The sequence below is a fragment of the Sarcophilus harrisii genome, chromosome 6 (genome assembly GCF_902635505.1).
Source record: "Sarcophilus harrisii chromosome 6, mSarHar1.11, whole genome shotgun sequence".
In the NCBI taxonomy this organism is placed as follows: Eukaryota; Metazoa; Chordata; class Mammalia; order Dasyuromorphia; family Dasyuridae; genus Sarcophilus; species Sarcophilus harrisii.
Window position 1 is genome coordinate 99,566,472 of NC_045431.1, and position 8,442 is coordinate 99,574,913.

Genomic DNA, 8,442 nt, shown 5'->3' on the forward strand with positions numbered 1-8,442 from the left:
TGTCATTTTATCTCCCCTTTCTGTACTGTCCAGACTACCTCTCTGGAGGATCTTGGTACCAGCCCAAATCCTTGTCTTAGAAGAGGAGTGATGATGCAGAGACCCACATGGATGGTCAAATATGGAGTCTGTTTATTTCAAGTTTTCTCAGTCTTAAATACCTTAGTACAATTACATCACCACAGCACACTGAGCATGTGCTAACTGTAATACCATTACATGACTACAGAACACTGAGCATATGCTAACTATAATTAGTTATAGTTAAAAGTATATAGTATAAAAGCACTTTGTAATTATTATATAAATCACTCTTTATTGCAAGTATCTCTTCTTTAAGTAGAATACAGGTTGTCAAGCCCTCTTGACTTCCCAGGAAGGCTGAGAAGCCCCAAAGGGGAGATGAGAGCCCAACCAGATATTGTCAGTAGGTTCCCTGTGGGCTGAAGCTTCTTACACCACACCAAGAGTTCCCCCACTGTCTATGGCCCTCTACACCTTTCCTCTCCTTCAAGTACAATCCCTTCCCTCCCTGTACCTTCTTTTTTATATCATCACAATAAAGTCAAATTATACCTACACCCTCTAAGTATAACCCTACCAAAGGTACAATTCTCCAGGGGTAAAGTTATCACATCCCATTTAGTGATATATAAATTTTAATCTTTTTAAAAGCATTTTTCCCTTAACTTTTTACTTTCTTATTTGAGTTCTGTATTTGAAGACGTTTAGTTGTGCTCTTTTAATAAAAAAGAATTGAATATTCCTTATTTCATTGAATATCCATCTTTTTCTCTAAAAGATAATGCATAATTTTGTTGCATAATTGAATCTTGATTGTAATCCAAGCTTCTTTGTCTTCCAGAATATCATGTCCCAGGCCCTTCAGTCCTTTTAAGTGGAAACTGCTATAACCTGGGTAATCCTGATTGTGATTTCTTGATATTTCAATTTTCTCTTTCTGGCTGCTTGCAGTATTTTCTCTTTTATCCGAGAATTCTGAAATTTAGCCACAGTATTCCTTGTGGTTTTCATTTTGCTGTTTCTTTCAGGAGGTAATTGGTAGATTATTTCAATGGCTATTTTTTTTTCCTGAGGCAATTGGGATTAAGTGACTTGCCTAGGATCACACAGCTAGGAAGTGTTAAGTGTCCAAGACCACATTTGAACTCAGGTCATCCTGACTTCAGGGCTGGTACTCTATCCACTATGCCACCTAGTTGCTCCTCAATGGTTATTTTACCTTCTTCTTCTAGGACATCTGGCCAGTTTTCCCTGATGAATTTCTGAAAGATGTTGTCTAGACTCTTTTTGTTCATTGTAGTTTTCAGGTAGTCCAATAATTCACTCCTGGATCTATTTTCCAGGTCAGTTGTTTTGACATATTTTCTTCTTTCTTCTTTCTTCTTCTTCTTCTTTTTCTTTTTCTTCTTCTTCTTCTTCCTTCTTTCTTCTTCTTCCTTCTTCTTCTTCCTCCTCCTCCTCCTCCTCTTCCTTCTTCTTCTTTCTTCTTTCTATTCTTCTTCTTTCTTCTTTCTATTTTTCTTTCTTCTTTTGATTCTTCATGTATTATTGAATCATTCACTTCCATTTGTTCAATTTTAATGAATTTTCTTCAGTTAGCTTTTGTCAACCTGCTTTTCCATTTCGCCAATTGAACTTTTAAATGAGTTGTTTTATGTATTGGTCAACCTGCCATCTGGGGGAGGGGAGGGAAGGAGGGGAAAAATTGGAACAAAAGGTTTGGCAGTTGTTAATGCGGTAAAATTACCCATGCATATAACTTGTAAATAAAAAACTATAATTAAAAAAAATAAAATAAATGAGTTATTTTTTCATTGGATTTTTTTTTCTATTTCACTAATTCTATTTTTTACATAGTTATTGTTTTTTCCCATTTCAGCAATTTTGTTTTTCGAGGAGTTGTTTTCTTTTTCCATCATGCCAAATCTGTTTTTAAAGAAGCCATTTGTTTTCAGATAATTTTATATTTCCTTTTCCAAACTTTTCTGCAAAAATGTCATTTCCTTTCCTCATTTTTCTTTTAACTGTTTTAAGATCCTTATTGAATTCTTCCAAGAGAGCCATTTGAGATAGAAACCAACTCATATTACCCTTTGAGGTTTCATCTGGAGGACATTTGCCTTTATTGTGCTCAGGGTTTGAGGATTGTTCTCCCCTATCTCCATAATAGTTATCTGTGGTCAGAGATCTTTTTGCTTTTTTGCTCATTTTAAAAGGTTAAGGTCTGCTTCTAGGGCAAAAGGGAGATGATCCCTAGCTTCTTCTATAGTGGCAGGGGTTTTATCCTGCCCTGGGGCTGATGCTATGGGCTTCCTTCTTATTTTGGATGGATGTGGCCAAGTCCTATTCCTGAGGTCCTATTATTCTGGGGTTCAAGAGCTCACTATTTGCCTTCTGTAGTTGCACTTGAGGTCTCACAGCTAGTCTAGTGATTCCCTTGCTTCTGAACGAGAGCAGAGTAGCCAAAACTGTTATATTTTGGCAGGAAACCTCTCACTAGATTCCTCTGAGAAGGAGGCCTCTCCATCTTGGGCCTCCCTGATCTATGCCTACAATGGGCTGGATTGAGACAGACATTTCCTAAGTTCTTCCAAAATATCTTCTGTTAGAAATTTGTTGCACTCCAATTATTTGTGGATTCTGTCAGTCCAAAATCATTTTAGAGACTTGATCTGTTGTTGTTCTGAGTGAATCTAGGAAGAGCTCAAACAAAGTAAAATTGTCTACTTTCAGACATCTTGGCTTCACCCCAAATTCCATCTCTTGAACAAAAAAAAAAAAATACTAGGACATGATTAATAGGATCTCACTGGCCACAAGGAATTTTCAGTAAGTCAGGGAAAATGAGAAATCTACACAAAATCATTTTATTAATAAATAACCTTAAATATGACACTTGGAAGCAAAGAATAGAATAGTTCAGAGGAGGGAGAAGTAGGAATCTGAACTAAAACATTTCTCAAAATAAATTTTTTTCTACTTTTTGTGTGCTCTTGTTTTTCTGTAGACCTACTTTTCCTTCTAATCAGAAAGCCATGCCATCAAAGGAGACATTTTAGAATACCATTGATATTGTCAACAATGTGTACAATGAAGCATGAATACTTTGCACCTAGTAGCCACACCTGATGAATTTAGAAGGAAGAGAACTTTGGTCTCATGTGACTAGGTGTAAACACCACTGAGAATTAAATCCCTTTATTTTATGAAAAAGATAAATCTGAGAATTCAGTAAAAAGACAGAAGGTAGAAGTTCTATGAGAACATTGGAATTCTCACTTTTTCTGGCAGAATAAAGGAAAATCCAACATATCCTAACAGCAGTATCCTAAGAATTTTGCAGGCTGAATGAAAGGGAAAGAGACACTACTAACTCTCTTGAGAAGAATATCTGAGAAGGAATAATTTTCATTTGGAATTGAGGGGCAAGGTTATTGTGAACTGAAGTGTCCTAGGTGGGATCACCATAATGAATGGAACCTCTTTGCCCTTCAAAAGAACAAAGGTGACAATTCAGATATAAGAAGTGAAAAGCATTATCAAATCAGAGAAGTTACACCTTTTGTGGGTGGAGTAGAAGGAGGTGCTAATCAAAGGAAGACATATAAAAATCGTCCAACAACTCAATCCTACAATTGACTCTTTTAAGACTTTTTCTTCTAGATAGAGATCATTTGCTCCATCTGCTTGGGCTACTTTACTGACCCCGTGGTTGTCAGCTGTGGCCATAACTTCTGCAGAGTGTCTTCTCCAGTGCAGGGGGGAAGCTGGTGATACCTTAACCTGCCCAGAATTCAGACAATTCATCCAAATCAGCAATTTGGTTTTCAGCCCGAATCTGCAGAAGCTTTCTATGGCTGGTAAAACAATTAATTTGTTTCACAGCATGATGGCCTTGACCACCTGTGATCAGCATGGAGAAAAAGAGAAATTCTTCTGTGAGGAAGACCAGAAACTTCTCTGTGAGTCTTGTTCAATGACCCAAGAACACAAGGAGCACCGAATTCTTCCCTTGGACAGGGCTATTATTGAAGGCCAGGTAAGAGTCCCTGCTCACTCTCAATCCCTTCCACAGGAGAAATAGTGCTTGTTCATTCAACTATCTTTCTGGCTCACCACCATATTTTAAAAACAACAACCTAATGAGTACATGGGAAATCTAGGGAAATCTGTATAAAATCCACTTATTTTTCCACATCCTTTTTGCCTCAGTATTCTCATCTTTAAAATGGTAGTGTTAAGAACAACTACTAACTTTTATACTTATTGTGAAACTCCACTTGAAACATTATATAGGCTTTTGATCATCCTGAAGGATTATATAAATTGCAATTATCACTAGCCAATAATTCTTAAAACGTGGGCCTCTTTGTTCTAAAATAGAAGTTTCACTAAAGCCTTTTTTTTTTTCAGGAGAAACTTAAGGAGGCAAAAAATATGCTACGTAGTAAAATGGAAGAAGTTGAACTTTTATTGTACATCATGAAGAAGAGAGAGACATTGTTTAAGGTCTGTGTTTGTTTTTTTTGGTGAGAATGATAGGTATATTACCCCTTGAAGGCTTTGTCCCTTCTCAAAAGGGAGAATTAATGATGAAAGTGTTAAGAATGGAGTGCTCTTTTTTTCTACTAAGAATGAGATTTTTATTAATGATCAAAGGATGAAATGTATAGTCACTCTTTTTGGGTAATAATTGGCACCTAATCATACCAGACAGGATTTGTGCATTTTTAAAAGGGAATGTTTTTTAGTAATTTTCCTTTATGCAGTATCACTTTATTATTTTCATTATTAACATACTCCTTAAAAATGATCCTTTAAGGGATAATGTAAATCCCGAAATAGAAGATGTGGACCAAACAGCTGTGTCTGCTAACAGAGTTTATTGGTATTTCATTAAAAAAAAACAGTGTGGATCATCCACCCCTTCCATCTTAGATTTTTTATTTCTTTCCTTTATCTTATTTTTTCTTGGAACAGGGGGCTACTTATATGTATGAAGAATTAATTAAAAAGGAATATAAGATAATCCATCAGTTTTTATGGGCTGAAGAAAATTTTCACTTGGAAAAATTAGATGAAGAATCCAGGGACAATGTGGAAGAAGCCCAGGTAAACGAGGACAGATTAGTACAAGTCATCCAGAACGTGAAGCTAATGATGCTAACAGTACAGGACACATTGGACAAGGATCCTTTTGAAATGGTTCTGGTAAGTATGTGAAACAGATATATACTTCTGCTTTAGAAACTGAAAGTATATCTCCTCTCTCCTATGGAACACTAAGGGAAGAATCGCAGGATGATTTGGTAGAGTGGGTCAATTCCAGCTTTTCACTGGTTTCTCAAATGCATCTGATTTCTGATCAGGGATGTTAATCTACTGTAGCCAGACAATGTGTAGCAAAGGGATTCTCAAAGGCTAGCACTTTGAGACTTCAGCACAAGAGTTCGCTATGAGTTTTCATGCCTATCATGCTTGAATTCAAATTTGTAACATCTAGGTGAAAAGGAGTGAAGAAGGTTGTTTCTTGAAGGTCCTTTTCAGAAGGAATCGTTAAATGATTTTATAACTCTTTATAGCAAAGCATAATATGATCATGAGCAAAAATGTAAGAAAAATAAGGCAACCAATTAAGCACTTATAATGTGCCTACTATGTTGGCACTAGGCTTTGGACATAACAGTAAAGAGAATGAAATACTCTTGACTGACAAATAGCTGGCAATTTATTTGAATAGATATTAAGGATATAATAAATGGAGAATGAACAGAAAGGACTATTACATGTTAGTTTGAAATAAAAAGGCAAAGAAATAAAGAAGGAGAAATAAGGAAAACTTGAAGGAGAATGGCAAAATTAAGCTATAACTTTGAGGAGAGAATTAATTCCTGGCTTGGGAAATTTTTCAGTGATCTCCCTCAAAATTTTAGAGAATTAACCAAGAGGATTAATTTTTGTTCATGGTGTAGTATTTGAGGAGGCACATTAAGAATCTAGAAAGGGTCAAGAGGATGATGTTTTGGTGGGAGGAAAGATTTAATTGTGTATCCTGAGCATCAGAACTGGAGAGATGTTTGGAGGAAAGTAGTATGTACATTCAAATTGTCTTTCACCTGGGTGATTAGACTTATTCTTCCAGGTACTGGGGGTGGGGTGGGGTAAATGGATTGTATTAAAAAAAAACAAACACACTTACTATAAGTAGTTTTATAGGTTGAGATTATGACCAACATATTAATTCTGTGAATCACAGTCATCCTTTGTGTTAAGAGATTTTAATTTCTCTTTCCTATAGAGGAGCACAGTGAACTTCAGAGAAATTGAGGAACTTCCCTGGGGTCTAAAGAATAACATTAGAAGTAATATTTAAGCTTATGTTTTAATGACTCCAAGTCCCATATCAAGCCATAGTATCACTTTCCAGAGATATTATGTAAAACATTTTTTCTCTGTCTTTTAGATTTGCTTTGTAATCTGAGGTGCTTTTTAATTCTCAAGATTCTATTTTTATCTCCCACAAAGCACCTTTCTAGTAGGGGAATGTATGTGGTCCAATGATTTCTTTCTTTCTTTGGGCTCTGGCATGACAGTGCTTGAACAGATAGACCTTATTATCAAAAGGACCCTGGAAGGCAAGACCTTACTATCAAAAGGACCCTGGAAGGCAATCTTATAAGTTTCCAAGTTAGATTCCAATTAAAATTCTGTAAAATTGAAACATGTCTCTACAGTCTCAGAACCCAGACCAATCAGCAAAATGGGTGACTATTAGGGTCTCCAAGACCCCCAAATCTTTTGCAGCTTTTTTTTTTTTCAGCAGTTTTTACATTCAAATGAATTTTGAGGGAGGTATATAGAAGGGCAGGGTAGAATGGCTCTCCTCTCTCAATGCAGTCATTTTTTCATTTTCAGGAGTGGGGCAGATTAATGAGACCAGTCAATGAGCAACCAAAGTCTAGTTCTAAACACTTATGCATAAACTTAATTTATGCCAATATGGTCATGTCCCTGGAAAAGAGTTCTAAAGGAGAGACAGAACTGTGAACAAGTATGCCTAGAATCTCTGAGAAAGACAATGTTATATAAATAGACTAAAAAGCAGAACACTAAATCTTTTTTTTTTCCCCCTCCTCAGGATAAGAAAGACATCTTAGCTGGGTAAGTTTCCATTCTGTGTTCAGATAATTCAGAAATGCAGAATCTGTGAAGGAATATGATCTTTTGAAGGTGGGAATTAGGGTTGTTGGAACATAATGAAATATTTGATCTAGATAGGACTGTGGAACTCTCTTTAAAACATATGTAACCAAGTATATCCTGTTTGTAGGAAAGAGAAGCTGCTAAACCAAAAACCAGAGCTTTCTTTGCCTTTTTGGAGCACCTGCCCCGTCACTGGCTTGAGAGAGATATTCATGAACTATCACAGTAAGTCACACATATTCATCTCAATTATCATTTGGGGGATTTCCAGGGGTTTTCATATTGTTTCTAGTGTTTCCTCAATGTGTGCTAGTATGCACAAATGACTCCTTTCCCTTCGGTGTTTGTTATCCCATATAGATCCTTCCTATCCTTATAAGCCTACTGAGATACTTTCCAAATTTCCTGTGATATGTCAACAGGCTTGAATGCTCCTAAGTATTTCACTCATTAACTCAGCTATTTTCCTAAATAGCTGGACCATTTCACAGCTGTGCCAGTCAGGAATTAATGTGCCTAATATCTCACTTCAGCACTAGTCTTGAATTTTTCTAACTTTTATTTTGACCATTTGAAAAATGTGGTTATGCTCCAGAATTTGAAGATTAATTTGTTTAATTATTAGCATGTATTGTTTTATTATTCCTGTGGATCAATTTATTCATACAATGTAGTCAATTCTTCAATTGTGGAATGACTTAAGATTTCTCCTAATTCCATATGGATTTTGTACACCACACTGTTCACTTGATTTGTATATAGGAAGGATGAAATTTGGCTGTCTTATAGTAGGTCCATTTGTTTTTCATATAGTACATTTTTGTTGACTTTTTTCTTTATCATTCTGAAGTTTTTATTGAAATGTATAATTGAGAATTCCCTAGTATTCAGACTCTCTTCCATTGTATTAGTTTTCCTGTTAGCTTGTGGACCATTCTTTAAGTTTTCTATTTTTGAAGTTCTACAGTAAAGCCGGGCTTCATTAAGATATCTTCTCCTGCACTTTTCCCAAAAAGATTAGGAGAGAGAAGTTTGTAGGCCAAGGGGATTGTAGAGATGGTAATACTGAAATCCTGAAGAAGATTATGATTTAGTTTGAAATCCTGAAGAAGATTATGATTTAGTTTGAATGTCTTAGTGCACAGTGTATCTGATAGAATACAAAGAGCTACAGCTCCAGGCAAAGAGCTACAGCTCCAGGCAAGGAAGATTACA